Source organism: Phyllostomus discolor, chromosome X (assembly GCF_004126475.2).
Source record: "Phyllostomus discolor isolate MPI-MPIP mPhyDis1 chromosome X, mPhyDis1.pri.v3, whole genome shotgun sequence".
Classification (NCBI taxonomy): Eukaryota; Metazoa; Chordata; class Mammalia; order Chiroptera; family Phyllostomidae; genus Phyllostomus; species Phyllostomus discolor.
In genome coordinates this window covers 2688902-2703751 of record NC_050198.1, presented here as the reverse complement: position 1 = coordinate 2703751, position 14850 = coordinate 2688902, and the positions used below count along the sequence as shown (strand labels likewise).

General features: G+C 43.5%; 1 pseudogene; it reads left to right on the top strand.

Annotated features, from left to right (window-relative positions):
* The first annotated feature begins 7604 nt into the window (after nucleotides 1-7604).
* On the top strand, nucleotides 7605-8297 carry LOC114505422 (annotated as a pseudogene).
* Nucleotides 8298-14850: the final 6553 nt, after the last annotated feature.

The window sequence follows — 14850 nt, the reverse complement described above, 5'->3', positions numbered from 1 at the left end:
GAAATCCGTGTGGAGAGGATCTGAGGCCTGAGGCTCCCAGCCCTGTGAGTAAGCCATCTCCGAAGACCAAACTGGCAGCTACCTACTCTGGCTGTGTGTATTAATTATGTGTTGCTGATGCTTTGACATCTTGGGGCCTTAATGACCAGAGAGCACCTGCCACTCTCAGAGTTAGCCAATTCCTAGAGATGGTAAAAAGCTGCTTGCAAATGTGCCTTTCCATGCAAACTAACCAATTTAGATCCCACAGCCCCCAATCACCCCTTCTCTTGCGGTTAGAGCCACTAATCCTTTGCCTTAAACATCCCAGGGACAGGATCTAGACAACTACAGGCAGCACTACATATGGAGCCCATTGGAATTATTCATATTAGCCCTGGCTGGCATGGCTCAGTGGATTGAGCACAGGCTGTGAACCAAAGCATCGCAGGTTCGGTTCCCAGTCAGGGCACATGCCTGGGTTGCAGGCCATGACCCCCAGCAACCGCACATGGATGTTTCTCTCTCTCTCTCTCTCTCTCTCTTTCTCCCTCCCTTCCCTCTCTAAGAATAAATAAATAAAATCTTTTTAAAAATTATTCATATTACCCAATTCTACATTTGCGCACCCTGACTCCCCCTTCTCTTCCCATGGGGACCACAATAAAGGCTCTTGCTCATATCTACCCCTCTTTCTCTCTGCCTCCTGACCAACCACAGCGCTTCCCCATGTGGCCCTGAGTGATGTCACACACCTCCTCCTCTTGGGATCTGTAATAAACTACCCTTTCAATGGTAATCATCTACTGAACTATTGGCCTCACTATATATGAAAAATAATAAGAGAACCTACATCTTATTCTTCTTTCTCAAGATGGCCTTGACTATTTGGGTTCTTTTGTAGCCCTATACAAATTTTAAAATAGTTATTTTTCTATTTCTGTAAAAAAAATGGCATTGGAATCTTGATTAGAATTGCATTGAATCTATAGATTGATTTGGGGAGTATGGACATTTTAGCAATATTAATCCTTGCAATCCATGAACACGTGATATCTTTCCATTTATTTGTGTCTCCTTCAATTTGTTTCATCATTGTCTTGTAGTTTTTAATGTATAAGTCTTTTACCTTTTTGGTTAAAATTATTCCTAAGTATTTCATCATTTTTGGTGCTATTGTAAATAGGATTGTTTTCTTTACGTATTTTTCACATAACTTGTGGTTAGTGTGTGAAAACATGATTGTTTTTTGTATGTTGATTTTTGTATCCTGCAACTATACTGAATTTGGTGATGAGATCTAGCAGTGTTTTTGACGGAGCCTTTAAGATTTTCTATATATAATATGTCATCAGCACATAGTTTTCCTTGTTTTTAAAAGAAAAGATTTTATTTATTTATTCTTAGAGAGGGAAGGGAGGGAGAGAGAGAGAGAGAGAGAGAGAGAGAGAGAGAGAGAGAGAGAGAGAGGGAGAGAAACATCCATGTGTGGTTGCTGGGGGCTGTGGCCTGCAACCCAGGTATGTGGCCTGACTGGGAATCGAACCTGTGACACTTTGGTTCGCAGCCCGCGCTCAATTCAGCCAGGGCTGCAGCACATAGTTTTTCAAAATAAAATAAATTAGTTGTTCTTTAAAAAAGATAATGCCAATTGTGCATATGAAAGAGTGTGTGGCTTGAGAAGTGCTAGCAGACATTGAATTAGAAGAAGAATCTGAGGATCTTGCTGTCGCAAAGCCATTCTTGGCCCACCTCTAATGTCTCTGGGGCATCCTGGAGTTCCTTCACTTCTTCTTCATCTTTTATGTCCAACCATTTTAAACAATATGTGAATTCTTAAGGTCTTGAGTTGCAGTGGCCACACGGCTCTCCCCTTCTCAGAGGCCCCTGAATGTGACTTGAGTCTGCTCAGTCCTGCTGCCCAAACATTTCTGTGTCTGCCTCACAGCGAGCCTTTCACGCAGGGGACTGTCAGTGCGTTCAGGGCAACCATGGGCAATGCTTGTGCTACTGAACATGTCATGGAGTGGTTTCGTGTGCCTGTTTGCTAATGAGTGTTTGGGGATTTGACAGAGATTAGTCTGTTATTGTAATAAATCTCTGGGTAATGAGATTGGAGGAAGAAGGCTGATAGTTCAAAATGCCAGGTATAGGTTTGAAACCAGGAGGAAACATGTAGATAAATCCATCATGTAGAACAAGGCAGTTGAAATGGACTCTTTAGATAGTCAATATGATGGGGGGGGGGAGTGGGGAGGACTGTTATGGGTTTTAAAAGGTTAGCCAAAGCAATCTTGAGAAAGAAGAACAAAGCTAGAGGCGTGACGATGCCTAATTTCAAGCTAGATTACAAAGCTATAGTAATCAGCACAGTATGGTATTGGCATAAAACCAGACACATAGATCAATGGAACAGAATAGAGAGCTCAGACATAAACCCACACATATATGGTCAGTTAACTTACAGCAAAGGAACCAAGAATAGACAATGGGGAAAGGACAGTCTCTTCAATAAATGGTGTTGGGAAAATTGGACAGTCACATGCACAAGAATCAAACTGAACCACTCTTTTACACCATTCACAAAAATTAACTCAAAATGCATCAAAGACTTGAATGTAAGACCTGAAGCCATGAAAGTCCTAGAAAAAAACATAGGTGGTAGTAAGCTCCTTGATGTAGATATCTTGGTGATAATGTCTTTTTAAATTTTTTAATTAACTAATTGATTGATTAATTTTTTAGAGAAAGGGGAAGGGAGGTGGAAAGAAAGGGAGCAAAACATTAATATGCGAGAGAAACATTTATTGGTTACCTTTCACCCTTACTGGGGACCAAACCCACAACCTAGACATGTGCCCTGACTGGGAATTGACCCTTCACTTTGCAAGATGATGCCCAACCAACTGAACCACATCGACCAGTGCAAAATATAAAATATTCTTGCTATGTATTCTAATCTGTTTTAGAAGAGGAAAAAACCTCTCCATTTGTTTATTTATATCAACTCATGGTTTCTTATTTTGTTTGATGGCTTATAATCCTTTATTTTTATTATTTATTTGATGCTCAAATTTTTCCTGGTTTCGTCAGTAGGAGTATCTTCAAGGTGGCTTCTGTGTCATTTTAACATGTCTGTTGGATAAAATTTGCACCTGAAGATCATACAATGAAAGCATTACATTTCTTAGGTATGATCATGTTATTAAGATTATGTAAGAGAGTGCCTTCTTTTCTTGGGAGATGTATTTAGGGGCAAAGTACCATGATATTTGCAACTTACTTTCATATGAGTCAGCAACAAAAAAGGGACAATATTTGGCATGATTTATATCTATCTATCTAGAGAGGTAGAAAGAGAAATCGATAGGACAAAATGATCAACTCTGTATAGAGGGTATACAAATATTTAGTATGCTATACATTCAATTTTCTGCATGTTTAAATTTGTCACAGTAGAATTTTAGGGAAAAATAATATAAACAGAGAGAGATAGTTGATCCACTTTTCTCAAACTATGGTTGTGATATGGCATTCACTCAAGGCTTCACTGGCTCTCCCTCAGGTCCAGGGTATAAGAAGATTAATTTTTTTAATGAACATTTCTATTTGTCAGCTTACAAATGTCCTCTGCAATTCAATTAAATGAAAAGTTTGCCCATACATTGCCTGAAAGCAATGACCTCATTAAAGTATGTAAATGCTGCTTCTTGGATCTCATTTATACATTTTTATTTGTCCTTACAAAGTTATTCTATAATCCAATCCCTGTCTCAACCACCATAGGTTTTAGATTAATAATGGCCCATAAAGGGAGTTTTAATATGTAGAGTGTGTGGAAATGTACATTCCAACGATAAGCTAAGCAAAGGAGAATGAAAAAGCAAGCACTGCAAAGCTTCTCATACTATTTCATACTTTCCCTATCCAATTTTTCAGAGCCTTTTATCCATGCCCAGATTCATGCATTTACAATCATTGAGGTTTGGCCAGCATGGGGGTACTGTGAGAAAGCTGAGGGGTGAGCCACCCAGGAGGGGTCCTGTGGTAGTTATAAAGCGTGTCCACAAGTTCTTTGAAACTCTTCCCCTTCAAAAGATGAAGACTACTTTTCCTCCCCTTGAGTATGGGCTAAACGGAACGACACTTCTAAATCAAGAATACGACAGAAGTGACACACTACTTCTGAGACTGGATGGTCTCTGCATGATGGTTGCCTCCTTGCTCTTTCTCTCTCGTAGCTTACTTGCCATGTCATCATCAGGACACTCAAACAGCCCTACAGAGGGTCCACGTGGCCTCCTGCCTGCAGCCATGTGAGTGCGCCATCTTGGAAGCAGATCCTCCAGCCCCAGTGAAACTTACAGATGACTGCAGCCCCAGCTGATCTCTTTTTTAAAAAAACTAGTTATTTATTTATTTTTAGAGAGAGGGGAAGGGAAGGAGAAAGAGAGGGAGAGAAACATCAGTGTATGGCTGCCTCTCATACCACCTCCCCCACTGGGGACCTGGCCTGCAACCCAGGCATGTGCCCTGACTGGGAATCAAACCGATGACCCTTTGGTTTGCAGGCCTGTGCTCAACCCACTGAGCTACACCAGCCAGGACCCAACGGACACCTTGACTGAAGCTTCATGGGAGACCCTGAGCCAGAACCACCTGGATTCCTAACCCTTGGAAACTATGAGCTGATACACATTTATTATTTTGAGCTACAACATTTAATGTTATGAGACAATACCTCAGTAATACAGGCCCTCACGGTGTCATTATTTGGGTCTAGATGTCATGCTTGAGGGTCAGGAAATTTTTCCTCCTGTCATCCACCTACCTAAGAGCAATATAAGGCTTCATAAGGGGAAGAGGCTTTTCTGAACTCTTGGTATTGGTGGGTGTAACATATGACGCTTTATTTCTTCCCTGTTGTCTAAAGGGATTTTGATAAAGTAATTTCCCGTCTGGGGGAGAAGCACCCCTTGGCTAGTATGTTTTCCAGAGGCAGAAAGCCCCTTAGGAAATTCATACACCCAGAATGTCCAAATCACTTAATAAAGCATTGCATAATCTTGGAACAATCCTGTGATGTAGGTACTAGCTGCCTGATCCCAAAGCTGAGGGGACTGAAATATGCCTTATGGATGTATGCCACCTTGAAGGAATATGAAAAGCATTAGGGATTTTCCTCATACATATCCAATGACTTCTGCATTGTAGAAGGGACAGAGAAAGCAAGGCATGAAGAACAGAACAGATAAAAGGCACGGAGGCCGGGAGAAAGGTATCTGCCTTACTCCCAAATGAGACATTCTTGAGGATCACTTCATGAAAGGCTATTTGAAGGCCTAATCAAGTTGACATGGTCCTCCATCCCCAATCCCCCTGAGGCCCTGGAAGCCCAGCCAGCTCGTGCCTAAACAATGAGCATCAGCATGGCTACTTCCCTTGGACCTGCTGCCTCCTTTGAAAGGAGCGTCAGAGGGTCTTGAAGGACAAAAGTGGCTGCTCTCTCTGTTTTCAAAGACACTGGGAGCGGGTGAATGGACAGGGCTGTTGGTAGCTTCATGTTGTGTCAGAAATTTGACGATCACCATCTGGGGAAGTTATGCAACACGGTTCAACCTCATAGGGGCTATAGCAGACCCCCGGACATGCTGGTCTGTTCTCAGTACCTCGGCCAATGGCCATTCACAGTCTGGCCAGGCTTCAGAAAGGAAAACACCAGTGATCTAAAGCCAAATAGGTCCTTGTCATTGCCTTAGTCTTGGTTCTGTTACTAACTGGCCGCGTCCCTTCACGCTGAATCCCGGTCTCTTTATCCGCAGATGTCGATAACATGTGTTCTCAGGTCTTTTTTAGCTCTGACACTTTTTAATTCTGATAGTAAGTTGTGAGAGGCTCTCATTCCGTGGAGTGAATGGATTCAACTTGTCTTATTTGGGTACTTCCACAAGCTCAGTTTTCTCAGTAAATACCTACAGCTTTTCTTCATTAGAATTGACCTTGTGGCTGCGAACCAAAGTGTCGTAGGTTCGATTCCCAGTCAGGGCACATGCCTGGGTTGCAGGCCATAACCCCCAGCAACCGCACGTTGATGTTTCTCTCTCTCTATCTCCTTCCCTTCCCTCTCTAAGAATAAATAAATAAAATCTTTAAAAAAAAAGAATTGACCTCGTGAATACAATCTGTTCAGCTATGAAGGATCTGATCTACCATGTTTTTCTTCGCTCTTTCTGGAAATAACCAGAAGAAAATGATGTATGGTTGTTTATGAAAAATTCCTTTCTGGTCAATGTTGTGGTAAATCTTGTCATTTAAAAAATACAGAGGAAGGCTGTGGCTGGTGTGGCTCAGTGGATTGAACGCTGGCCTGTGAACCAAAAGGTCACTGGTTCAATTCTCAGTCAGGGCACATGCCTGGGCTGGGTGCCAGGTCCCCAGCTGGGGACATGCAAGAGGCAACAGATCACTGTATCTCTCACACATCCATGTTTCTCTCCCTTTCTCTCTCCCTTCTCCTTTCTCTGAAAATAAATACATAAAATAGTTTTAAAAAATAAAAATAAAAAACACTGAGGAAGTCTACGGCTGAGGAAAACATGATCATTCTGAGTAGGACATTTTTCAAATATTTTCTCTTTGAAAACTCACTGAGCATTAACAAAGAGTATTGGCAAATGGAATACTTTTCCTATGACTCAGCTGTTAATTTATTGAGGAGTCAATCAGGGCATAGGGAATATTTCATTTTTTAATTTCCTCTCTGGTATAACTCCTCAAAATGACAAAAGAAATAACCATTTAAGGGGAGCAAACACGGTTTGCCCCCAGACATTCCTAATGTACATTTTCATTTCAGTGTAACATAGTCCTAGTTAAAACAGCAGAAATACTGAGTTAGGCTTCTGTGGTTATTTCAAATTCGTAACATTGTTCAATAGAACTTTCTGTGATGATAGAAATGTTCGATACCCATGCTGTCCAATACAGTAGTAGTCCCTAGCCACGTGTGGCTATTGAGCACATGAAATGCAGCTAGTGTGCCTCCAGAACTGACTTTTGCTTTCTTTTATTTTAATTAACGTAGATTTTAATTCAGGCTCTGACTGGTGTGGCTCAGTTGATTGAGTGTCATCCCATAAAGCAAAAGGTCACCAGTTGCATTCCCAGTTGGGGCACATGCCTGGGTCCCCAGTCACGGCACATATAAAAGGCAACTGATGAATGTTTCTCTCGCACATGTATGTTTATCTCCCTCTCTCCCTTCCCATGTCTCTAAAAATAAATAAATTTTTTAAAAGACTTTATTTACTTATTTTTAGAGAGAGAAGGGAGGGAGATAGAGAGAGAGAGAGAGAAACATCAATGTGCGGTTGCTGGGGGTCATGGCCTTCAACCCAGGCATGTGCCCTGACTGGGAATTGAACCTGCAACACTTTGGTTCGAAGCCCGCGCTCAATCCACTGAGCTATGCCAGCCAGGAATTTCATTCTTGACTTGGTTTCCAGCAGCCCAGATTCCAACAATTTAAAGAAATTTCAGGTAATGATTTCTCAACCTTATCAGACCCAGTGCTCCTTTAAACAAACAAACAAACAAACAACTCTCTTTCCAGCCAGCACGAAGCCATGATCACCTCTCTGGACCACTGGCACAAGCACCACAAGACCGGGGACAAGAGAAAGCCCTACCACAAGAAGCAAAAATAAGAGCTGGGGGCCCTGCTGCAACGCCAAGATTGGCCCCCGCAGCATACACAGGGTCCATGCGTGGGGAGGCACCAAGAAGGACCAAGCCTTGAGGCTGGATGTGGGCAACCTCCCCTGGGGCTCAGAGGGTTGTGTGCACAGAGCGAGCATTGCCAATGTTGTCTACAGTATACCCAACAGCAGACTGGTCCGTACCCGAGACCCTAGGAAAGTACTGCATCGTGCTCGGGGGATGGCACACCCAGCCAACAGTGGTGCGAGTCCCACCATGCATGACCCCTGGGCCGCAAGAGGGGAGCCAAGCCGACTCCTGAAGAGGAAGAGATTTTAAACAAAAAATGATCAAAGAAAACTCAGAAGAAATATGATGAAAGGAAAAAGAATGCCCAAATCAGTAGTCTCCCGGAGGAGCAGTTGCAGCGGGGCAAGCTTCTTGAGGGCATCGCTTCAAGACCAGGCCAGGGTGGCCGAGCGATGGCTACGTGCTAGAAGGCGAGGAGCTGGAGTTCCATCTGAGGAACATTAAGGCCCGGAAAGGCAAATAAATCCTCCTCCCTCCTTTCTTTCATGTTAAAAAAAGAAAAAACTCGACTCCTGTAATAAAGAGTCATTCTCGGGTTAAAAAAAAATAATAACAGCTACTTTTCCATTCTGAAACTATCCAATCATTTTCAAATATCAATATGATGTTATGATCACAATGTGTCAGGGAGGACCAAAAAGCGTTTATAATAAAATATTCTGCCTTTTGATTTGTGTAAAGCCGCACGCACGGGAAGATGAAACGGAGCCACCAGCTGCCTGCGCCTATCTGTAGGATCAAGCGCCCTTGCGCCAGAAGATCCAGGTGTGCCCTGTTGAAGACGGATGGTGTCATGCTTTTCCGGAACGGTGAACAACCTGTGCTTCATTTCCGCAGAAAACAGAACACGACCTTCTGATTTACATCGTCATTGACTTCCAGAAGAATTCAATATTTATTAAAACCGTGCCAAAGTGCTTTCTGTTTGTTTGGAAAGGGATGTGTGGTCCGTCCTCAGATAATCTTGAGCAGGTGTGAGTACGTGTGAATGGCTGGTGGGACACGCGGGAGTCCTGCGGGACTCAGGAGGGTCCTTTCTCGTCCTGGGCTTTCAGAGTGATGAGGGAGGCCTAGAATCCCAGCTGTGTCTCATTAATGTCTAAGGCGACTCCCCCCCTCCCTATTGGTGAGAAAACAAAAACCAAGACAAAATATGCCAAAATCGCTCTAGGGGGGTACTCCCTCTCTGCAAAACCACCCATTGAAGAGAGTTGAGAGAGTCATATGAATTGTGAACCATTTTTGCCTTATCTGCTGACTGTAATCCTTAACCCCAGCTTTGATCCTTGCCTTTCCTCCCCTAAGAATGAAACCCCATGTATATGGCAAGTGAAATAGAGTTTGTGCTTTAAAAAAAAAATGACCGAGCCCTGGCTGGCGTAGCTCAGTGGATTGGGTGCGGGCTGCGAACCGAAGCATGGCAGGTTTGATTCCCAGTCAGGGCACATGCCTGGGTTGCAGGCCACGGCCCCCAGCAACCGCACATTGATGTTTCTCTCTCTCTCTCTTTCTCCCTCCCTTCCCTCTCTAAAAATAAATAAATGAAATCTTTAAAAACAAATTTTAAAAGTAAAAAAAAATGACCAAAACAGCCCTGGCTGGTGCAGCTCAGTGGATTAAGTACGGGCCTAGGAACCGAATGGTCGCTGGTTTGATTCCCAGTCAGGGCACATGACTGGGTTGCCGGCCGGGTCCTCTGTTGAGGAGTGCAAGAGGCAACTGATCAATGCCTCCCTCCCTTCCCCTCTCTCTAAAAAGAAATAAATAAAAGCTTTAAAACAATGACCAAAACATACCCTCAATGCTGATCGTGTCTGCCACAAAAGGTCTGGATAGTGGAATTTTTCACCATCCCCCTATGGGCTATGAGGTCCCTGGAAGGATTCCTTTTTCCTGTGTATGATATCTTCCTAATGACTTTGGCGCAGAATTATATTCGTTCATGGACATTTGACAGATGTTTAATGGTCAGAAAACCATGTTGGAACATGTTATGTGTTAGCGGCCATGTAGAGCTGATGAGCCCTGCTCTCTGATGCGCAACTCTAAGGATTTTGCATGTTTCCCATTGTACTCACAATGGCTAAAATGATGGGCATCTTCCCCTTTAACTTCCACTGTCTCCACTCTCAACCCTACTGCGCAGACTCTTCAGGATTTCACACGGTGGGCTCCACACCCTTCCTTCCCGGAGCCCTGGAGCGGCCTAGGGATGTCGGCTGTATGCCTATGACCAGCTTGCTCAGTGGCCCTGAACCAGCTCTAGGCAAGAGGTGCAGCCCTTGCAGGGAAAGGGGGAGCTGGCTTTCGCAGTGAGCCTTTTTTCTTCTCCCTCGCCCTCCTGACAACCCATATTCATCAATATCTTTCTCTTGCTCAGGCAGAGAGAGTAATATCTGGCTGCTTGGATATGCTGATAAATGTTTATAATATCTACCGATTGTCACCATATGAATACTCCCACATTGTCTGATATCAAACTACCAAGGAGATACGGCTGAATGGGAAGCCAGGGAGAGACGCACAGGAAGAGATGCACAATAGCACATCATCATATGGTATTTCCACTACTCAGGTAGAATAGACCTAAATAACATCAAGAACATAGGTAATACAGTAACATTGTCAAAGGATCTTAAGATTTATGGAAGAGTTGCAAAGATAGTACAGAAGGTTCCCAAATACCTTTCAACCAGCTTCCCCTAATGGTCGCATCTTTTATAACCACAGTGCATTGATCAAGACAAAGAAATCAATGTTGCTACCAACACCTAGCCTTTTGTGACACGGAGGTGATAGCTTATACGTAGCATAAAGGCAACTGTGCTCATTGTCTAGTCTATATAATCTACACCATACCTTGTGATGACACATCTTGACTCATGGTGCTGAGCATTATTTCCCTGAAAAAAAAAAAGGGTTTGGTCAAAATCTGTCTATGCCTGTAGGATTCTGTTGTTCTGACGAATTTCATCTGTACTATGTCTGTCTAGACAAAAAAAAAAGTTTAAAACCTTTGACAATGGAAAAAGCATACAAAAGTTGTAAACAGGAAAATAATATGAACGGATAAGAGTTTTTTAAAGGGTTCCGGAAGTTATGGAAAGAATGCGTTGGAGCAAAGAGGCCAGCTGTAAAAAAACAATTTTAACAGTCTAGGCAGGATCTCGTAAAGGTTGGAATTAAGGCAATCACAATGCGAATGGAGAAGCAAGATGGCTTCACGAGATGCCGAGGAGACAGAATCTACAAGACTGCATCGCTGATTGGTGGCTACCAAGCGCTCAGTGTCTGACTTCAAGGGAACGCTGCAGAGGGACAGGTATCAAGTTCAGCTTCTGATATACTGTTTGAAGTCCTTGTGGTATCACTCAAGAGGATGACTGGATCAAGTTCACCCTCAGAAAATTTCTGCCCCACATCTTGGACTATGGAATCACCTTGGTGGGTTGAATTTCATAAGTGAAAGTTCATTATCTTTCCCTCCATAATGGAATTTAGAGAGCAAACAGAGAACAAAGACAGAGTGAATAAGCTTCTTTGAAAGCTCAGTTTCCTTTCCTCTCTACTCCCATGTACTGGTACCTGGAGAAATAAAAAAAGAAGAACAGGGAAAAGCTTATACGCCTTCCTTCTGCTCTTCCCATAGAGGGCAAGGCAGAGCTGACCAGTGTTTGTATCCCTCATGGAATTCCAAGGTGGACGCCATCTGTGAGGCGCCTCCATGTTAGCCTGAGCTCGCCTGGAACGTAGCTGCTCACTTGGGTGTAATCTGACGCATGACGTCACAGTCAGCCATCTGGAATAATCGGTCCCAGCTGTTGGACCCTCTGCTCTGGGTGGGGGTTTAGCTCCCCATCTGTTCCTGGGGCCTCCACACGTATGTCTTCTCAGCTTGAGCCTCCAGCCATGACAGATGGCCCTGTCTCAGCATTACAGATCACTTTTCTCTGATCGGTGTCTCAACCCCAATTTGTGCTTAACATTTGCAACGACCCTCATCGCTTTCATCACCTCAGGCACTTACTGAGGTTCATTTATATTACATATGCATACATATGTATTCACATGTATGTAGTAGCCAGTATGCACACACATATATAACTTCATTCTTTTCCACTTTCACACACAACAACCCAGGCTCATAAAGAGGGTTTCTATAATACGCTTCAACTCAGGTTGGCAGTGGCTGAAAAAATTCACAGGGCCTCTGACAAGTGGAGAATCATCGCTAAAACCCTTCCCTACGACGCTTGCGAGTACTTGGAAACCGCAACATTTAACATTTCCTGGGCTATTCTAGATTCTGCTGCTTTGGTCGAGCAGCTTCATTTTTGACTCTCAGAACCTGTCTCTGTCATTCTAATCCTCAGGCTGTAACAACGTGGAGATTTGCAGGGGCAGCTGGGCAAGACTGTCAGCAGCCAGACTGCACGGGGCGGCTATAGCCCTCAGCCAGGGACTGTTCTCACAAGCAAACCGGGAGCAGGGTCCGGGTTCGTGCCATTCACCACACCTGCTATCGCTGTCACCACAGGCAAAAAAAGAGCAGAGTGCTATAACATTTCACTCCCTTCCAGGGATATTTCAAAGCGACAGTGGTTTTTGTTTATTATTTTTTGTTTAAATATTAGCACCATTTTTCCCCCACTGATGATAGCACATGTTCTTTCTAAGACTTGACACCTAAAAGAGGCCATTTTTATATCCCTTAGCAATCTTGACATTTCATGTAGTTGATTCAAAACCATTTCTGTTTCAGTGATTCTCAACTGTGCTGATATTGCTCCCAGAAGGCGTCTAGCAATGTCTGCAAACATTTCGGTTGTCACACTGCAGGGGGGAACAGTGCTACCTGTGTCTAGTCAGTGGAGATTAGGGATGCTGCTGAACACCCTACAGTGCACCAACAGCACCCCTAGCCCCAGCAAAGAATTGCCTGGCCTCAAAGGTCAGTAGTGCCAAGGCTGAGAAGCCCAGCTCTGCTAGAGCATACACCGATGATACCACTGCATATCCGATGAGTCCCTGCTTCTTGCAAATAGGAGCCTCAGAGTGTGGAATTCGGAATGCCAGGGGTCAGGCCATCCTTCTTACAGAGTGTTTTGACCTGGGTGGAGGCTCACTTCAGAAACCAAAAATGTTCACACTTATTTTGGCTGCATTAGGGGCCAGGCCGAATGTAGGGGCTGACAGAAGGTGACGGGTTGTCCGTGCTGCCAGACAACCTCTTTCTAACGGTGATGGGTATCTTGGTGCCTGAGGTCTTCCCCCTTCCTCTTTGGGCTTTTCTCAAGACTAAGGGTTTTCTCAGCCTGTAACGCCTCCATGCATCTTAACCATGCTCTTTAAGAGGCAAATAGAATTGAATTGACCTGGTTAGTGTGGTTTAGTGGATTGAGTGCTGGCCTGCCAACTTAAAGGTTGCTGGTTCGATATCCAGTCGGGGCACATGCCTGGGTTGTGGGGCAGGTCCCGAGATGGGGGCATGCGAGAGGCAACCAATGGATGTATCTCTCACACATCGATGTTTCTCTCCCTCCCTTCCCCTCTAAAAATAAATAAATAAAATCTTTTTAAAAAAGAAGCAAACCAAATTGATATGTGTAAAAAAAAAAGTAGGATCTTTTAAGTAAGACCGATTTCTTTGCCTAAAAAACAAACAAAAACAGCCCTGGCTGGCGTAGCTCAGTGGATTGGGCGTGGGCTGCGAGCCAAAGCATTGCAGATTCGATTCCCAGTCAGGGCACATTTCTGGGTTGCAGGCCATGACTCCCAGCAACCACACATTGATGTTTCTCTCTCTCTCTCTTTCTCCCTCCCTTCCTTCTCTAAAAATAAATAAATAAAATCTTTAAAACAAACAAACAAACAAAAACAGTGGTACCCGCTGAACATGTGACCCTGTGAAAGCTCCCAAGGATCCGCCTGCCTTCTTTTTCTATCCAAATGAGAACCTTCTACAAAGCCAATCTCACCACCACGGTCTGTCTTGTTTAACCTATACAGCCAATGTTTCAGGGAAGGTTATGTTGTCATAAGTCCTCCTTTTAAAAATGACCAGTATATATTCTCTTAAAAACCAAAGGAACAATAACCTTAGACCCACTCTTTGAAATCAGTGTTTCCAGACTGTGGCATGAAGAGAGATGACATGTCAGTTTTCTCATTTCATGCCCAAATGCCACACTGTCCCCAGGGGAGGAACACAGAGCAGCAGGCCCTCTTCAGGTAGACAGGTGACGGTTGACAAGTACATGTTCAAAGAAGAGCACCAGGTGATCTTTTCATGCTCTCTGGTCAGCTTCTAGCGTGGTGTCTTGTTCTTATTATGAAGAAACAGCCTGTTTAAAATGCTAATATTTTTAGATGGGATGATGCCATTCATGACAATGTGTTTTAAAATGATCATTATGTTTTAGAGATAAATGGTTAGCGATTGATGGATAAAACAATATGATCTCTGGAAAGTAAGGGATGAGTGAAAGTTGGCTGTGGGTTGGTAATTGGTGGTGAATACATGAAAATGTATGGGTGTTCATGGGAATGGTCCAGTAGAGTTGGAGCCACTGATGACCAAGAAGAGAGAAGCAATAGCCTAAGAAGCAAACATCCAAGAACATCATGTGCCAGAAGGTGGACTTCACAGACTAGAGTTTCTCAAGTAATCGCTGTAAACTCAGTTTGAGTCTTAAGCATATTGAAAATATCACTCTCCACCCTGGTCATTTTGCCAGATATGAAAACATTTAGAAAAGGAGGGAAGATGTTTCTAAGCCATATGAACTTGTCTTTTGGCTAGATTTTGCTCTTGATGCCTTTCTTAACATATTGGGAGCCACACTGAGCAAATTCTGTAGCTCCAAATACCTAGGGTTTGTTTCAATTTTGAACCAATTCCCTTTTTGAAAAATCTTGACCTTCAAAGGCTGATATCAGGGTCCATATGATCAAAGGCTTTGGAATAACATTTAGGTTGATGTCACTTTCTTACTCCCCCTCAAAACCATGAGTTGTGTGGAACTGTAATGTTCCTTCCTCCATGAGGTTAACGGGTGGGTGAAGCTTTCAAGCTGCTATCAC